Genomic DNA, 18881 nt, shown 5'->3' with positions numbered 1-18881 from the left:
CTGCCTGCAAAAGCGCCTGCTGTAAGTACAGGTCTTTGTGATCTCATGAGATGTTAAGCACAGACTGAACTCAAAAACGTGTGGGTGCAGCAGGTCTGAGTGCTAACATCTGCCAGAGCACAGAGGAAGAGCATGAAGCAAGGGGAATTTTTCTGTCTGTTGGTATCTAGGAAGGATTGTGAGCAAGAATGCTTCATTATATGTGTTTATATGGGTGTCTCGAGGTTCCTGCGCCCTGCTTTCCAAAACAGCCAGGCCTGTTTTGCCTGCTGTCACTTAAAATCAATTTCCAAAATCTTCCCTCTCTTCTTCCCCAGTCTTATCTCCTTTTCATCCTGTTTAATAAGATGATGATGAAGAAACTCAACCCAAACCTAGTAAAAAACTTCTAAAGTTTGAGACTGTGGATTTATATTTATTTCACTTTAGTTGGGGCTGAAGTCTATTACCACTTGCAAGTTACCCCTAATATCTCCTGTGTGTAGAAGACGTAAGTTTGCTCACAAGTGGGCAAAACCCTTGTTCTATTTTTTTTTAGTGAACTGCACAGCAAGACTACACAAGGCTAACCTGGAGATCTTTCAGAGAAAGCTAAAGGCAAACAATCTCCCAGATCCCATTAACGTCTATAAGATCTGCTCCCCAGCTTCTTGGATTCCTCTGGAAAACTGCTGCAGATGGCTTATGTGGATCCTCATCACAGGAGCCGTCCCTCGGTCAGGGTTGTGAGGCTCTAACAGGGATGTTGAAGCTGCCCTTGCTGTTTGAATTGGGCTTCCCACAGGTGAAGCAGTAGCAGTTTATATCTGCCTAAATTTGGGGCTCACTTTTTAAGGCTCCACTTTTTATATACTTTAGCAGTATTAAGTAATAAATTCCACTGCAAGTTATGTGTAAATGGGAAATTATTTCTTGATTGTTATTTCATTTCTGAAGTGATGCTGTTCAGTTTCATCGTGAGGATTTTGATGAAGCTAAATGAGAAAAAGAAACCCCTCTAGCAAAATATCTCTTGTATGGAGCTCCCTTTTCATCTGAATCTGGGAACATGAAAGTGCAAATCTGTCTCTTGCTGAAAAATTTCATTTCTGTCCTAATTTGTAATAGGTCTCTGGGTGCTGAAACAATTTTCCTTTCTCTGCAGATTTACCCTGAGCATTTCTCAATGGTCTGGAACTGAATAGATGTTTAAAGTACACCTTGCTTTCTCCTTTCTTTCCCCTTACATGTCGTACAAAGATATGGGTAAGCCAGTTGCTGACCAAAATGAACTGTGGAGATCAAAGTGTTAAATGTGAGTCAAACTATCTCACGTTAGAGGGTGAGTCAGCTTTGGTATTAAAAAAGAGATTTTAAAGGAGCTCTTTGGAAAAAATGCTGAATGGAAATATTTTAGAAGAGTCTCTCAGTCTCTGAGAGAAGATGGGGATTTATTTATCTCCATGCAGAAATGATAGCAAGTGTTAAAAGTAGTAGTAATCATGAGATCACTCTAAATTGAAGGTGCTTCTCTGGGAGTACCATGCCCAGTGTCCTATGCTGGTCATTTATAGCAGAGGCAGCAGTTATTCAAGGTGAAGTTACTCAAGGTGAAGGTCAGAGATGCAACCCCAGGTTAGTGAGTACCTTGGCTCAGCTGACATACAAATGTGAGTGATGGGATGCCCCAGGAAGGAGAAAAACTGAACTGCTACTTGGCTGAGCTGGCTTAGTGGCCTTTGGAGCTGGGCTTGAGAGCTGACACTGTGGAGGCTTCTTATCACCCCTTGGGTGGCAAAGCCTGGGAGAGCTGTGGAAGGTGGGATGCTGTGATGGCCTCAGGGGAGGAGACTTCTTTTTGTGTGTACTGAAGCTCAGCCATTTTGGTAGGAGGCTAGTAGGTGTTAAGGAGAAGGGTTCATTTAGGGAATAGAAAGATTGAAGAGTTGGCAGACATCTATGAAAGGTTTTTGCTCTCCAGGTTAATTATACCTGCTTCCTGTGTTTCACAGTATGGTCAGCCCAAAGGGATAATCCTCAGTTGTAAAGCTGAAAAACCTCAGCAGAGGAGAGCTGGTGATGTGTGACACAAAATAGCAAATGAACCAGCTAAACAGCCATCCAAATTCCCAGTAGAAAGAACATATTGATAAAAAGCAGAAGAGTTGCCATTAGCATGGGATGGACTATTACTGCACACTGTAAATTAAGTAAATTTATTCCTGAATCCACTTTGACTTTTTGTGTGGCTATAAGCAAAGCTCCATTTTATTTCTAAGATGAATACAGTAGCTTCTTCCTACGTGTATAAAGATGTACCAGCAAATTGTGGTAGTGTATTATTATTATACTGTATTACAAAGGTAAGTGTTATTATGTGCTTTGCCTGACATTGTAGCCTCTCATAATGAGTAACAACACTTAGAGCTTTTAGCAAAGCCACAGTGGTTGTCACCTGGTTTAGGCAAAAGCAAGGGATTATTTATTTCCTACTCCAACTCTAGATGCTCAGGTTCCCTGGACTTAAAGTAAGATTTCGGGAGGATCTGGAAATTGCATGAGTTTTGCTTGCTCTATTTTTACTTGCTGTCCTGACTCTCATTGTCAGGTTCTCCATGGAAGAAAATAAGTCAAAGAGGTTTTTGGTTTGTTTTTTTTTGTTTGTTTTTTTTTTTTCTTTTGTAATTACTCATGTTTTGACCTAAATATAAAAAATGGGAAGGGAAGTGAAGCCTACTGATATGACAGTGATTCCAGTAACATCTCAGGAGCCACTTCTTTCCCTTCACATCTTTTTCCCACTTGAGTACCCTAGGGCAGTCACAGGGCACTCCTCAAGCCTCCCTGGGTCTACAGCTTTCCTGCCATCGTGCTGGGCATCTCCTGCAGCTGGCAAGAAAGGTGGGCCCTGTGTGCTGGGGCAGGAGGTGCAGGAGCCAGCAGAGCTTCTCAAGTATGTGGGACCGATGGAAAGACAAGCATCCTTGGAACACACGGAGGTTGGAAGCTTTCATATATGCTTGTGTGTATATATCTGTGTGGTTCAAGTTGTCATGTGTATATATCTGTGTGGACCATCTAAATGGTCTGTGTCATTGTAATGTGTGCGTCAGCATGTTGTCCATATCTGTACAATAACAGAGCTTCTGTAGCAGAGTAAGAAAAGTACTGTTTAAGGTTAAAAGGTTCATCCTGTTGTTTTCTGTCATGGCAATTTGAATGGAGAGCTAAAGAGGAATTTTCTCTTTACATGTTACCAAGGACTAAGTGGCTTTAGATGTATGATGTGCAACACTGGAAGTGCTGGGGTATAACAGAGGACTCTGCAGACTCTGAATAGCGCTTTTAATAATTTATACCATGAAGTGCAAAAATTTTAGAGGGGTTTTGGCAAGGGCAAGAGGACCCAAATTTGGCTGTATCTGAGAATGCAGTTTGCTTAATGCTTCTGATCTCTGTCATTCTCATTCCCCTGCAGTCAGGGTGTGATGTTCTGAATGTGGCAGGTGGTCTCCACTGCCAGTCTGCTGGCTGCAGGCACAGGATGCTGGGTTACTTTCAGACTGCTGGTGCATTGAAGGAAGCTTTTCTCTATGCCTGCCCTTTGGTTACCTGAGTGGATAGATCAAACAGTCATGGTTATTCCCCACTTGGTTTTCACCTGTGGGTGGAATTCTTATGGTATTCCCTAGGGCTGGCTTGCTTTTCTGTTATCGTCCTTCTTGTGTTGAAATGAACCTGGGTTTGAGAGCAGCAAAATCAGTTACTTCAGAACCCCTCAAATTTATTTGTAACTCCTCACAGTCAAGATGTTTTCCCCTGTGAATGCAGACAAATCACGGTGATTTGGAAGATAGGGTGATAAGTTTGCAACAGCCACTGCACAGAGGGTATTAAATACAGAGTAATTTTGTGCAAGGGAGCCCCAATTATTAGTTCCTAAATTTCACTAGAGTCATAATATTGGGGGTTGCTCTCTTCATAAATGTTATTTAATTATTGACTTCCTTGTCTTCTCTTGCCTGCTCAGTTGAAAGATGAAGCCCTGCAAAAGATTTGACACTGCTCCTGACGGCACACTCACAGGCAGGGATTGAATATCACAAGCCCCCTCTGCCCGTTTTCTCAGCTATTAAGCCCTCATGCTGTGCGGTGGTGTTAACCCATCAGCTCACTAGTTCCCACTTTTCTTATTCTACCTCTTAGATTGCTTTGAGCAGGTTTTTATTCAAGCCTTTTACTGTCTCTGTCTCAGCCACATCCCCCCTTGGAAACAAAGACTGACTCAGTATTAAAGCCTATAGGACTAATTTATTCAGTTTTGTGCTCATATTGTGTCTGATTTCGTATCTGTTAGAGCAGACTGACTTGCACTGATTCCTGCTGTTACTGGGTTGGACTCTATTGCCCAAGCGCCATTTTGAGGGATATTTTCTTGATTTAACATGTGTAGATGACTGCACAAGCAGCTGTAGCTGTGGTCCAAGACTCTGCACCGTACTCACATTCCTCTTGTATTTTTCAAGTTTCACTGAATTTTTATTTTTGACATTTAAGACAAGAGATGGCAGTGTAAAACCTGAAGTGATATTATGTTTTGTTTTAATTTCCTTGAATGCAACATTTCTCTAAAGTTACTTGCTTAGGTAAGTATATAAGCACTTGGTGTTTGCTGGGTTTTTAAAGTTGGGAAAGGTCTACTACCATCTAGCAGGAAATCAGATTTTATCTAACTGAATGTAATAGGGCAAAAGTTGTTTTGGATCTTTCTCATACTATTAAAAAAAATCAATCCCATTTCATGGTTATGACCCAAGAACCATAAATTTTGAGCCTTCTGATGGCATTAGCTGTAAATTTTATTTTTAAAATTTAATAGCTTGCAGTGAATATTTTACTAGATCCTTGCTCTGTATGGCTGCTTTTCCCCAGTGGTTCATAGTGTTATAAAGTAAGTGCATCTAGTGTTCTGATTTCCTGTTGTGGTACAAGATGAGGAAAATTTTGTTGTCTAGGTCTGTATGCTCTTCTTCAAGTATGCCTGGGACAGAAAACCTGTTTTCCTTCATCCCAGAAATTATGTGTATTGGAAATATTTATTTGACCTCTTCCTGTGAGCTAGGTTATGGCAGGGCTGCTGTTGGAAGTACTGGATGTTTCAGATGCAGTATGGTCCGGGCCAAGACCAGCAAGATGTGTTTTGGTGGTTTCGTTTTCTCCTTTGGCATCTACTTTGTGCTCCCCTTGGCTCTATGAGGAGCTGCAGTAGCTGGGGACTGATGGAGTGACACTTCCTCTAATGAAGGAAGTGAAAATTGATGAATTTGTGTTTTGCTGGGGGAGGGATAGGAAAGGTATATTGTATGCTCCGCAGTATTAATTGCTCTGGGAGGTGATGTTTGTGGTTTTTGTCTGTCTGTCTCAGACGCTGGTCTACAGCTGAACTGAAGACAGGACTGAAGCAAGGGAATGGATGTGTCATCTCTGACTTTACACAGCGGTGATGATAGCAGTAGCTTTCTTGGAAATATCGCATACGGGGATGGGAGGTTGAAATGCTGCTAGAGACATCAAGTAGCCAATTTTAAAGCTGTTGTGTACTTAACCCTCCTGCCCCAAAACATACAACTCCTCCCCCTTCTCTGAATCCCAGATCTTCAGCTCTATTTCAGGACTTGATTGATCATAAACTTCCTGAAATAAGAGAGAAGGCTCAAGAAGGATGTTAAATTTGGATATTCAAAGATGTTAATTGCAATAGAACCAATTTCCTGATGAGAGCTCTTCTCCACAGAAAAGTCATCTCATCATTGTAGAAACACCACCATAATTAACAGGAGCTGAAACACTTATTGGCAGCTCATCACAGAGGCTTAGGTTAGCGTGTGTCCAGATGTTGGTACCTCCTTCTCTTGCATGAATATCATCTTCAGGCTCAAAGATGTCCTGGATTATTTGCTGCCTCTCTGCTACTGCTTGTTATCTTAACTGCTCTCTGAATAGTGAAAGTTTGATTCTTCTATCCAGTTATCAGAGCCAATAATTGTAATGACTAAGCACCTCTTTGAGCAAATAATCCAGCAGCTTTCCAGGGTTTGAAATAAGCAACCCAATAAAAAAAACCTGAAGAAGTGAAGAGGGTAACCTTTCTCCTGTGTCTTTTCTCATTAGCTCTGTTTCCCTCTGTGTTTTATGTGCAAAGCTGCACATTTGGACACGGAGAAAATAAAGCGCCTGCTTCTGGGTGAGGAACAAAATGAGTCCAACTCCTGTTATCCAGAAAGCAGACTAGCGCAGGGCAAATGAGAAACCCATTCGAGTGGAGAATGGGTTGCAGTACAATTAATAAAGGATCTTTCACCTGAGATGGACCACAGTTCAAATTCCTTCCTACATTTCCAGCAGGGTCACTCACGTGTGCACATCAAAAATTGGTTAGACCTAGAAGCCTTTGCTCAAGAAATACCTTAATGTTGGAGTAGAAGTGGCGCATGTCAAATACAGCTGTAAAGATCTGAGAAACCACAAACTAAATGTGTTTGCACAGAAAGTGAAGCCATTTGCCTCGCTCCAGGTTTTTCTAGGATTTTGCCAGTGGTTATTAAATGAAGACGTACTGAAGTATGCATCAGAAGTGAACTCTGTCTCTTAATCAGTACAAAAAAAAAGTGACCTCAGATGATTTGAAGAGTGACTACATTGGGTACAAAGGATGCAGATTGTCTCTCTTAATCTGATATGTGCACTCCTCCTGCTTTAACCTTCTCCTCAATCATTTTTCCTACTCCCACCTGATGCTGTCAGGTTTAGAAGCCTGTCCCCTTTCCTATATGAATGACCCACAGCTCAGCAGGCCCCCTGCCTTCTCAGTCCCTTTCTGATCCAGGCAGACAATTCTCCCTACATGTATCCCTGAATGTCAGGAACATGTTCTCCGTTCCCATCCTTCTTCTGCATGCACATCCCACTCCTCCCCACCTGTTGCTGGTCATGGAAAAGCAGGAACAAAAGCAAGCGTGAGCATGTGTGCAGAGCTCTCTACAGCAGCAGAGATGTTAATCTGAGCAAATCCTCAGCTTTGGCAAAAGCCTATTTTCCCCTTCAGTGCCAATATTTCTATGCAGCTCATGGTTCTTCTACTGCCAGAATAGGCAATAGGACCTAAGGACTGGAAGAACTGTTTCCCTGTCTTGCCTCAGCCTCCGCTATGCCTAGAGTGATCACCCAAGTGCTACTGCCTGCAGAGCATCCATAGTCTGGTGGGAAATTAGAGTACTTGCTGGTCCTAAAACCTGATAAGAAACTTTTGTTGCCTGAAACCTCTTAAAGCAGGAGTAAATACCAGTACACAAATTCCTCTTCTTGCATGGAACAAAGCTCTGGCATGCTAAGCAGCCATAATATTCCAAAACCAGTCCAAATCACACCATGACTGTGGTCTGCACACAGCCTATGGGTCAGACCCAGACCTCCTATGTAGCACATGTGCTCAGCCGCAGCACTGTGGCCTCTTCACAACATGTGTCTGGTCATGGATGGTCTTCTGTATGTGACAAGCCTTGACTTTGCCGAAAGCTGTGCTGGGGAAAGGACCCCAACCTGTTTGTCCTGGTGTTTACAAGCATCAGCTCACAATGAGCTGCCTGGGAGAAGCCAGGAGTGTAAGTAAAGGTTGTGTTCATTTGGGAGGGTTTTGACTGGCTCTGTCATCCCAGGATGGGGGAGTGCAATAGCTGTAGGAGGAAAGTTGGATGAGAGGGGGTGGCTGGGGGAGGATTTTACGTATGTGCAGGAGTATGTGCCTTAATGCATTGAGTGTGTTGGAGGTGAGGAACTAGAAAAAGAGAAGTTATCTTAATAAGTCTGAGTCACTGAGGGAGTGGGGGTGGTGGCAGCTAAGTCTGAGCACAGCAGGGATTCATAAACTGAGGAGGACCCTGTGAAAATTTTGCATGTGCTGAGTTGTGGAAAGGAAAGCAATGAAACGGCTTTGCCAAGCTCTCATGAAGCCCTCAAGCTCTTTACAGTGCCCACCCATTTCATTCTGGTCCTTATCTCTTGAGTGTGTGAAAGTAGAGCTTGCAAACTTTCTGAGTTTAATTTCAAATAAACAGCAAATGGTTAATGCTTACTGAATAAGTCTTGCACAGTTTTCCCCTCGGCCCTGGCCATCTCTTTCTAGTTCAGATACAAAGTCAGAGGAAGCTCAATTGTTTTAACTGAGTTTCTTTTTAAGGTTGTGCAGCTATGAATCTCTGAGGAAAAATGGAGGTGGGAGGCTCATGGGGATTGAAGCAGAAGAAATAACCCCACAATGTTTTACTGCGGATTTGTGCACTCTGTCAGTCTGGAATATACATTACTAAAAGGGGCTAGCAAAGCCACCTGGGATTGCTATGTTCACCTCTTCAAAAATGCAGCCCTCACGAAGAAATGGAAAAAGCAAAGTAGAAGAGAAAAGGAAACATAGGTTGAATTTAAAAATTGCTTTCCTGAAGAACAAGGTCCATGTTTCTTAAGGAAAAGAGACTTCTGACAGAGGAAAGTTTAACGTAAAGTAAGAATTCGCAACATCTTCATCCAGAATATGAATGAAGCTTAGGTGAACTTTTACTTAATGTTATTTTATTCACTTGTCTCCTTTCTGTTTTTGGGCCTGACCCACACATGCATAAATATACCCAGAGAGGGCCGCTTGAGTGCTGTTTCCAACCTCTTGGGAGTGAGAAGTAGCAGGAATGTAAAGATGATCCAGATCATAAGACATTACAATTTGGCAAAATATGGACTAGTGCAGCTAAAGTCTGCACTAGTAAAGTTGGATATTTGAGTCTTCCCCTGATTTATGTCTGAACTCTGAACTTAAAGGGCTGCTAATTTAAGAAGGTATATCTCTCAAAAAGCAGGCAGATACCTAGCTGTAGTCTCGTTAAATAGAGATGTAAGAGCATCCATGCATGCTGGACAAGCAGGAGATCTACGTGCAAAACACAGCAATAGGGCAACTGATTGTAAATTACACTCTTAACAGCAGCTGCTTCTCTGGGTCTGACTTGCCAGAGCCGCTGAATCTTTCAGCTAAATGCAGGCCAGCCCAAGACTCAAATTAGCTAGAAACCAGCAGTCCAGCTGCTTTCAGAGTTGTGCCCTTATCCTCTGCAGGCAGGCTGAGCGTTGCAAACTCTTCCCTGAGAACAGTGATTCATATGCCAGTGAACAGATGCTGAAGATCCCTGGCTATGCCCAGATGACCCTGAAACTGATGTGTCTGCTATGCTGTGAGATTTTTTGGTTGTGGTGTGAATGAAGGACTGCATAGTTATTATAGTTTCAGGTAAGTAGGATCCTGGTTTGCTAGACTGCTTCAGTGTTGCATGCAGTAGGGAATTCACCCTCTTGAGATTCCTTTTGTGCCTGTTCTTTCCCATCTTGACGCTATGAATTTTCCAGGTGTTTCTTCCATGTGAATGAATGAGATAGCAGCAGTATGTCTCTGGATGATATTTATCTCATTAGAAAGCGTTCTGAGGGGAAGAACAGCTGAAGAATTTCTGCATTTAGCATATGAATATGCCTGCTGAGATGGAAAGCATAGTTCTGTAGTGCATAGGCTATTGCACATGCACACAAAATCAGGCAGCTTTATTCCTTCACCCAGCATTCCTTGCCACTTCAGTTCCTTGCCTATCTTTCAAGCAAATACATGGGAAAAGAAGGAAAGGTGTCTCTGAGTGGGAGTTACCACCTTCTAAGTATTGGCTTAAGACCAGCTGAAACAAGGTTTGTTTGCGACCTACATAATTCTGGCCTAGATCTATGGTCCATAGAAGGGAAAAAAACTGCTTCATGTTAAGGAGCTCTAGGTCACTGCAGACACCTTGTCTTTTTGATGTTTCCTGTGTGTTTAGCTTTCTTTGCTTTCCATTTTCAGCTTTCAGCTCTGAAACATTTTTTTCAGGGTTGTCCCTTCACTAATGGCATTAAAATTGCACTGCTTAAGTGCAGTGAGATAGGACAACATGGGGACTGTAACATCAGGGGGAGGTCAGCGGGAGGTGTCATGGGAAGTGCTGGAAAGCTTTCATCTGAAATAATTGGGATTAGTATCTCTGCCATTGTAGCATTTGGTTCTCAAGCTGTGTTATCCTACCTGTTGCTCTCTGTCTTGGCTCTGCTTCCTCTGATATTTGCAGAAGCAGAGAACACACAGGCCTAATGCACCCTTCTGCATCATGGTGGCTGCTTCTGCCAAATTCTGGATTTTGGATGTAAAAGCTCATAGGAGCTGTGGAGAAGGGGAGAAAAGGAGGGTTGTCAAACACATTTTCCTTTTTTTGAGCTCCCTTTATTGGTGAGGGGGGGTTGAAGGGAGGAGAGGGACTGAGCAGCCCATAAAGGAGAGTACTGATGCCAATTTATTTAAGAAGCAAAACAGATAAAGATTAGGGTTCCTATGGCAACTGGCTACAAGCAGAAGCACCTCAAAGATTTGGGGAGGAAGGGGAGAGATGATGAAATGGTTTAGCATAAGCCCCAACGTTCTGGATTAAAAAGACCATTTCCCAGCTGCAGCAGAATCATCAGCTCATTTGCTGAAGAATGGCATTTCTTTGTGACCAGCCCCAAAGGCAGAGCACAAATTCTCTGTGTCAGTTTAGATGTGCCTTAAAGTCACGAGGCACAGTATTTTACAGACAGCCCTGAGATATGTTCCCTCTCTGTGTGGTTTGAAGGAGAGGAGTGGAAGATGGCAGATGATGAGAGGGAGATGAAGGGACCACAGAAGCTGAGTGGCATGTGCAGAAGAGGCATTAGTTAAGGCTTGTGGATATGATGTCTAGTTGTCACCCCCTACTCTGGGAGGTCCTAGGAGCTTTGCTGCTTCTCCCTGATCTGAGGAAGGTTGGAGACCAGCTTTCTTCTCTGGTCTTCAGACCACCCCATCTCAAACTCAGAGAGGATAGGTGTATTTACAAACTTGCTCTTTCAGCAGAGAACCTAAAATCTCAGTTTTGTTTTGTTGGTGCGTTGGTGGGATGTGTTGGCTTGGGTTTTTTTGCCACAATGCTGAAGTAGCTCCAAGAGCCTTGATGCTTATGTGTGTTCTCTTCTTGATGCCAGCCTTCCTGCTGAGAACAACATCTCTCACCAGGTATTGTGTTTTTTCCATTTGGAGTTAAAATGCCAAAGCATGTAGTCATTTGATTCTAAGGGTGAGAGGAGGCCGAAAGAGGTTAAGTATAGCTTTTGTTGAGATCAGCACTGCATGGAAAATAACCATCTTTGTACAACCTCAAGACTCTGTATGGAAGGTCCTACTGAATGGCTCCCTGATCAGCTCCAGCCCTGGGAGACTGAGTGATTTCCTTAATTGGATTTTGTTTGTTGATCTCACTTTCTTGATTTTTTTTTTTTTTTTTTAATAGCTCGTTATAATCATGCCCTTCTGTCTACTGGAAAAAAAAACATACCTCACACTGAGAAAGAATTGTATTTGTCCTTTGGCATCTGGTGGTTGGCATAGCTTCCATCAGAGCTCATGTTACTGCTGAGCAGTAGATACAGGGCAGCATTCCCTGTTCATCCTGGAGTATGCACACACAGATACACATCAGTTTGTGCTGGCAAGGGTGTGAGAGAGAGCCTGTCAGTCAACCTCTACTGAAGTCTGAAATTGGGCTGATATTGGTATTCGTGGAGTAAATAGCAAGTTGTGAGCTTGTCCCACCAGAAAGAGCCGTTTGAGTTGTGTGATACAATGTGTGTCTGTTTTCTGGAGCATTGGCCATCTAGGGTTAAACTATATGGCTCATCCCAGGTTAAGGGAGCACATGGGGGATGAGTGGCAGCAGAAGACTGCATGTAGCAGGACTGAGGAATGCGTAGAGTTTACAGATATGTAAATAGCACAAGGGGATGCAGGGGCTTTATTAGTGATCAGAAAAACTTATGTTTAAAATTTTGATAGATTAAAACTGTTAACAAGAGGACTTATCCTACTGCAGTTAAACATGGAGAGGGTGGATGGGGAATGACTGGGGAAAGGAAAAGGGTAGGAGATGAGAAATAGGCAGTAACATGGTGAAGGGAGCATTTGAGCCCAGAGAAGGCTAATACAAGTACCTGAATAGAATTCAGGAAAATGACATATAATGAGAAGTTTTGAAACTGGGTCGGGGGGAGAAAGGCACAATGTGTGCTGTGTGGGTAGGAACGAAATGGGGGAGTAGGAACTGAACAGGATAAAAGGGGAAGGGGAAATGGTTAGTGGAGAAAAAGAACTGAATAAGAAAGGGAGATATTTGTAAGGCAATGGGAAGGAGGAGGTTTTAATGGAGAGGGTGGAAGAAAGAAGGTAGGCAAAGAAACTAAGTGTAATGAGAATACTGAATTAGAGACGTGTGGGGAGAATACCAAAAGGTGGGAGCAGGGAATGGAGAAAATATCCTATTACCTGGGGAAAGCAAAGATTTATAGAGAGACATAATATTCCTTTTAAAGTCTGTGGGGAAAAGGAAGAGCTGAGGTTAATTGGAGAGCTGTGGACATCAAAAAAGATTGACAGGAAAAAAAGAATAGAGCTATAAAAAGAAAAAAAAGTGGAAAATAAAAGGAAATGGAAGGGGTGGAGTGGGGAAGAAAATCCAAGGGTGACAGTGTGTTGCTGTGCAGACACTGTGCCATTAGAAGCTCCTCAGAGAGATATGTTCCCATGAGCTCCTGTATAAGCTTATCATTGTATTCCCTGTGAACCTGTAAAAACCCCCATCTCCATGAAAGTAAGCAGCTGGGACACAAATGCCTTTCCCAAAGGAAATGGAATCTCCACAGCTACAGGGTATGCCTGTCTTGACAAGCTAAGAAAAATGTCCTCCACACTGCCTCTGTCCGCACATTTGCTACATAAATTTAGGGTCAGGGCACACTTAAATTCAAGTTTCTAATGTGTTTCTGCTGTTCAGAGCATGCCCTTAGTGTAGCACGGGTAGTGGGTAGCATGCACGGTTTTGGGTAATTTGTACAAAGGCCTGACTTTAAAGACTTGAATTTGGTGGTAGCAGTTAATGCTCTCCTCAAAAAGCAGATGCGATCTGTATATCTGGAGTGGCTGACAGGCTGAAACATACAGTACATGACCCTATAATGCTCAAAACTTGTCCTGTGACTGACGTCCAAACTATCTTGGGAGGGAGCCCGTTGTCATTCTCTTGCTTGTCTTGGCTGCCCTGGGGCAGCCATGACAAGCTGTGGCAAGCATTGCTACAGGGAAATGCCCGTTAGCTCAAGCTGCCCAGCCAGTAATAGCAAAAACCAAGAGGGTGTATGGGATTATCTTGCAGAGATTTGTTCTTGCAGCAACAGTGATGTGCCTAGAAATGCCACCACTTTACACCAGACCTCAATGCATCTTGTGCTCTGAATGAATTCATGAGTGTAGTCTGCAACATATTATTTCTCCCTTGTTCTAGTCTGCCAGCAAAACAGTGTATTAAGGAAAGCTGTGACACCTACCCTAGGCACTCACTTGTGGCTAAACTATCAGAGAGGGAAGTGCCAAATACACGCTCTGATTTGTAAGCACTGAGAAGGAATTCTTCTAGAGGGGATTTCAGCCAGTCAACCCCTCTGCTTACCAGACCTTTTATAAATTTTCCATTTATAGCCTTTATCATCAAAGATTGAGTCAACAGAGTAAGTGGTGGACGGGGCGAGGCCTTGGGGCATCTTCAGCTGGAGCTGTTTGTATGGAGTTTAATACTGGTGTGACTATGTTTCTAAGCAAGGCTTCTGTTTCCTAGCCTTAGTTTCAGCCTACCTGATGTCTCACCTTGCCCCTTCTGACCTCTAGTCAGAAGATTTCCTTCTACAGTTGTCACCGTCAGGAGCAGGTTTCACAGCATCACTCCTCCAAATTTTACTAACCTTTTCGTTAGGAAATTACTTTTTTCCTTCATCTGGAAATATTCCATTCCAGTGCAGAGTATACAGAAGGAACTGGGATTCTGCATTAGTTAGTAGTAACTTCTGGATTTTCAGCACTGTTTGAAGTTAAATTAGGTGTTATATTAGAACTACATCTGAAATGCAGAATTTCAGTGGTGGGCTGAACATGAGTGGAAATCAATCACACCTTTGCCTAAGCTAGAGAAAAATGCCTGCTTGTGTGAGGTGTGCAGGCTTGTGTGCTTGTCAAAAACCTATTTAAAATTTTTTAAAAGATGGTGAAAAAAACAATGAAGATTAAAAAGGGAATAAAGTGTGGGAATAAAAGCTTGGATGGGATTGTGCTGGCCACTGGGTCCTGTCCTTATGGTCACAGGTAACCATATAACAATTTCACAGTCTGGATTTGGGGAGGAGGAGGAACACATTTTTGTGTATTGCAAATTGTAAGGAACACTTACATCCCTGTAGCAAGATTAAGCTCTTTAGCACAACTTTTGAAAGACTTCTATGCCACAAGGAGCCATCTGACATGTCAGACATTGCCACCCTCCTGGGTCCCTGCAAGAGTGGGAATCTGAAGGTGAAAATACCCAGATGATCTTGGGGAGATGCACAATACCATCTGTTAGACGGAAGGGTGGGAAAATCCCAATGGCTTCTGCTGGTGTGAGCTTGTGGGAAAGCCATTCCTGATCTTGTGATGGTGATTGCTTCAGTTGTGGTTGTATGAGCCAGACACTAGTCAAGAAGCTGAAGGTTTAATCGTGTGGTTAACAGCACCAGTGCTCTCCCCCCAGCATCTCAAATAGTGGTCTTTCACTGTAAGGAGGACAATCAGTATGGAAATTAAAAGAATGTAAAATGGGATTTCTACCCAATGACATCCATTAAATCTATTAAAGTAAGCCAAGATTTATAAAGGAGGTTAATTTGTTCTCTTACATAATCTCAAAATAAGAGCATAATCTATTGAGACTCCTAGCACTGATCCCTGCTAAACTGCCTCCCACTCTTTTGGTGGTGTTAACCACTTTGCGCAAGCGCAACAAAGACTGGGAAGGTTAGTTGTTCTCCACTTGATCCCTGGATCTCTGCTACTGTAAAGTGAACCTGTATCCTTTCATCTCTAAATGGGTTTTACCTGTCCTCAGCTGGTATTGGTCCAGCTGCATGTAAAACCTCTAGTGTCTTACTTGTGAGTGCTGCTGGTTTGTGTTGAACCAGCACTCCTGTTTTGGGACATTCTCGTGTTTGTTTTGGACATTAAATATTTAAAGCTTCCATTTTGGTGTGTATTTTTTGGCTGGTAAGAGGAAAATCTGTTTGAATGCTTTTCTTCTATGTGTCCCCAGTTGTGTGCTTGCCCTGCAGCACCAGCTGGGTAAGCAGTTTTATAAAAGGGAGGGTTTTTTCTTTGGCTCCTGATGCAGCTTTTCTTTGTAGCTTCAAGCTACAAGTTTCTCAAGATGAAACCTCCACCTCACGCAGATCTCTGGAGCTTTCTAAAGAAAAACTCCTCCTCCCACTCCTCAGGCTCGTGTGGCTTTGTACCACTGTTCTCGTTGTGTGCCTAGTGCTTGTCACTGAGCTGCATGGAGACTTGGCTTAGATTCAATTTGTTTACCCCTTCCCTGTGGTCTAAGATGCTGCTCTTGTGTCATGACTGGGCACTGTGAGTGATGACAGCTCTGCCATGGTAAGCTGTGAGAGACACATGGTTTCTCTAGTGGAAGTGCCAGATTTTCTCCATCTCAATATTTGATTGAGAACTGGGACAAATAATTGATTATCTTCACATAGCTGTACTCCTGCAGTCCAAAATGGCTTTCAGACTGAGATTACCACCAAGAAAGAAAATAAGAAAGACCTGAATGCATGTGTGAGTTCATCACCTCTGAAAAGACTGGTACCTACTGTGAGGAAAACCGGTGCTGATCCTCAGCACGTGCTGGGGCAAATGCTTAGCTGCAGCTGCTTTCCTTAAGCAGGAGGAATTTTAAACTGCTGCTTGCCTTATTTGTACTGATGAAACTTATTTGGCTGTTGGTGAGTGAGACCTGGCAAATAGAAACAGGCTGCATTAGTGTTTGTAGTGGGAAGGCACTAAGAATTTCCAGAAATAAGCATTTTACATTGCGGGGCGGGGGGGAATCAATCTGCAAAGTGCAACTGGACAGAATGACTAAGACAAAAATAGAAAAACATTTGCCCTAATCCAAGAACAAGTAATATCGGAGCTTACACTGTGTTAGGGCAGCTTTTTGTAAAAGGGAGACAAAATGTGCAGAGTGGCACATGCTTGTGCCTAACTTCCACAGACAGAGGTAGAAATGCTCCAAGGAAGCTAACAGCACTTCTCCCCCGATTAAAGGCAGCAAATACCATCTGGTTGTTGAGGGACAGATTGCTCTGAAAGTCAGGTTGTTCTTTGTATGCTCTGCAGACTGAATGGGGAGGGCTTGGGAGGTGAGCTGTGCGGTGGGGTGAGCCTGACAGGTGAACCGTGCAAAGGTAATCTCTGTACTGCAGGACTGAAGGAGGCAGTGGGGAGGGTCACTAGCAAGAAGGCATAGTCAGAAGGCAGCTGCCTAGTGGAGTAGCATATCTCCTCCAACCTTTGGTGATGGGCCAAGCAAGACAAAGGATTTTCCAGCTGGAAGCCTATCTCTGGTGTATGGGATCAAGGGCAGGTCAGGAGGTTGCCCCAGAAGCGTCCAGAACCAGCCAGTGATGAGGCTGGAGGTTTTGCTGCTGACTCAGTGCCTGAGGCAGCCTGTGCCTCCTTGCCAGCTGTGCAGAGGCAGCTGTGATTCCCCTGCACTCCTGACTGACAGCCTTTGCCCTCCAAGCTCCCGAGCATGAGCACTTATGCTTTGCAGAGATACCTTGGGGCTTAGAGCAATTGAATTTTGCTTTATTCTCTGTCTAGCTCCCACACACGCTGTGCTCAGCAAAGAGATCTTCTAGTAACCCTTTTCAGCCCTGCCAGCAAAGACCCCAGCACCAGCTAAATTTCTTGAGCCTCATGTTTGCCACTAAAAAAAAGGAAAAAGTAAAGGCTTTTAAGCTGTGCCTTGCAAACTGTGGCAAAGGTTCCGTAGAGTGGGTATTTTTAGCATGTCATAAAAGCCCCACTTTTATTTTTATCCCTTCAACCTCTGCAAAATTAATTGAAAGCATTTTACCTTGTTCTCCTTTGCTTCCCTGACTTTCAGAAACTAGCTAACTTTAGGACCCAGGAGGGAAGGCATCATCAGATGTTGGCAAACGCTGGCCATGTTGTGTGTCTATTTATAGTAGGTGTGTGTCTAACCACCTTGTCGTTCTTTTCTTAGCATCAGCTGGACTAGCTCAGCTATCAATTATCCATGAAGCTAATGATAATACAAGGAAAGCTATGTAAAGCAGGTGCTCAGAGGAGAGAGAAAAAGGGGAGGTAGGTGTCAGGACAGTGAGAGGTGAGGTTTTAGGAACTGAAAAAGATCTTTTTTCTCAGCCTGAAAACCCTTATTATCTGTAATAATTATTAACAACAGAGGTGCCTGCACAAAGTCATTGTACCTGCTTTCAGCTAGTACGTCCTTCCCAAATGTTATTTCCCTCATTTATTTTCATTGTGTTGACAATCAAAAGTAGTGGGGGTTTTCTCGGTTTTGTTTTTTTCCTTTTCCCCCTCCTTTGTTTTTAATAGACCTTAAGCTGCCTGTTCTCCTACCGCTCCCTGTCCGCGGTTCTGATATTTGGGTTGGTAATCACAGGTTCTAGTTTTCCTGTGGAAAAACTGAGCCTCTGGCATTTCTCTCACTTGAAAGCCTGTGTTTTCTCTTTTGCCTCCATTTCAGAGAGTATTTTGTCTGTAAAGACCCTGGCTCTGTAAGCAGAAGGAAGCAAGCAAAGGGGCATCGTTCCACCCATTGCCAGTGTTAAAACTGATTGTCAGCTATTGATCAGCCTTTGAGTTTTGGCTTTTTTGTTGGTTGTTTTTTTGTGAAATATGTTTTTCTTTTTTTTTGGCTGGCTTGCATTTGCTGCTTTCCTCTCTAAGCACAGAGGAGCAGGACAGTGTGAACTCTGCTCTTGACAGCAGCTCACGTTCTGACACCATCTGCCACCTAATCCACTTCCCAGGAAGGGGCTGACGTCTGTGTGCATGTATGTGCACATATACCCTCCCCATGTAGCCATACATCATCTCAGCAGACTCATCCTGACCAGCTCGCAAGTGCCATTTCTCTTGCAAGAATTGGCCTTTGATACTTTTTCTTTCCTTCCTCCTGCTTTAGATTTCCCTGATCCAGTTTGACATACTGTGGTGGGAGGCAGGGGAAGGGGCTTAGGAGTTGAAACTGGAGAAGATTTCCTCAAAAATTAAACACCTCTCTTTTTTCCTACCTAGCCTGGCTCTCTGAGGTGCTGGACTTCCAGCTTTGTTTTTATATATATATATTCAATTTTTAATTTTTTTCTTTTCTTTTCCTACAAGTTATGAGTGTGGGATGCATGGATTTCTTTTGCAAAAGCAGCAGGAACCAGAACAGGTGTAAATTGTCCATGCCAGGCTCCTTGGATAGCTGGTAAGTGGGCTTTTGCAGGAACTGTTGAATTTTAAGCTTTTCAGTAACATAATGCTGGTCTTGTTTGACTGCCAGCTTCAAGCACTTAATGTGTTTCAAGCTTTATAGATCTCCTTCTTCTAAAAATACATGAGGAATGACAGTTATCATCACAAATGATGCTGTGTTGTATCTGCTGATGTTTTTAGATGCTCGGTATTCAACACAGTTCACTGATTGTACTGGATCATGTTTGCTCATGGCATTCGGTTCTGTGCACAAGCAGTGCTGCGGAAAATGGCTGGAGAATTGAGAGGGGAATTGAAGAGGGGAAGGAAGGAGGAATTGGATGGAATGGGAGGAAGGAGGGATGGGATGGTATGCATTCAGAAATGCCAGTTG

The 18881-nt window shown here is 43.2% G+C and overlaps 1 protein-coding gene across 5 annotated transcripts in view; it reads left to right on the top strand.

The window, feature by feature from the left end:
* DGKI (diacylglycerol kinase iota) overlaps nt 1-18881 on the top strand; it is a 206020-nt gene that overhangs the window by 19968 nt on the left and 167171 nt on the right. Inside the window, exon 1 of one of the 5 annotated variants that reach the window (XM_057427932.1) lies at nt 18480-18500. The exons of the other annotated variants lie outside the window; for them this stretch is intronic. The gene's annotated coding sequence lies outside the window, so the exon portion shown is untranslated. Of the gene's footprint in view, nt 1-18479; nt 18501-18881 lie in introns of those variants that run through there. 5 annotated transcript variants of the gene reach the window in all.

Source organism: Pezoporus wallicus, unplaced genomic scaffold (genome assembly GCF_028554395.1).
Source record: "Pezoporus wallicus isolate ANWC-B61680 ecotype Strahan unplaced genomic scaffold, APGP_CSIRO_Pwel_v1 contig_2908, whole genome shotgun sequence".
NCBI classification, from domain to species: domain Eukaryota; kingdom Metazoa; phylum Chordata; class Aves; order Psittaciformes; family Psittacidae; genus Pezoporus; species Pezoporus wallicus.
The sequence above is the reverse complement of the archived record's forward strand: the minus strand, read 5'-3'. Positions and strand labels throughout refer to the sequence as shown.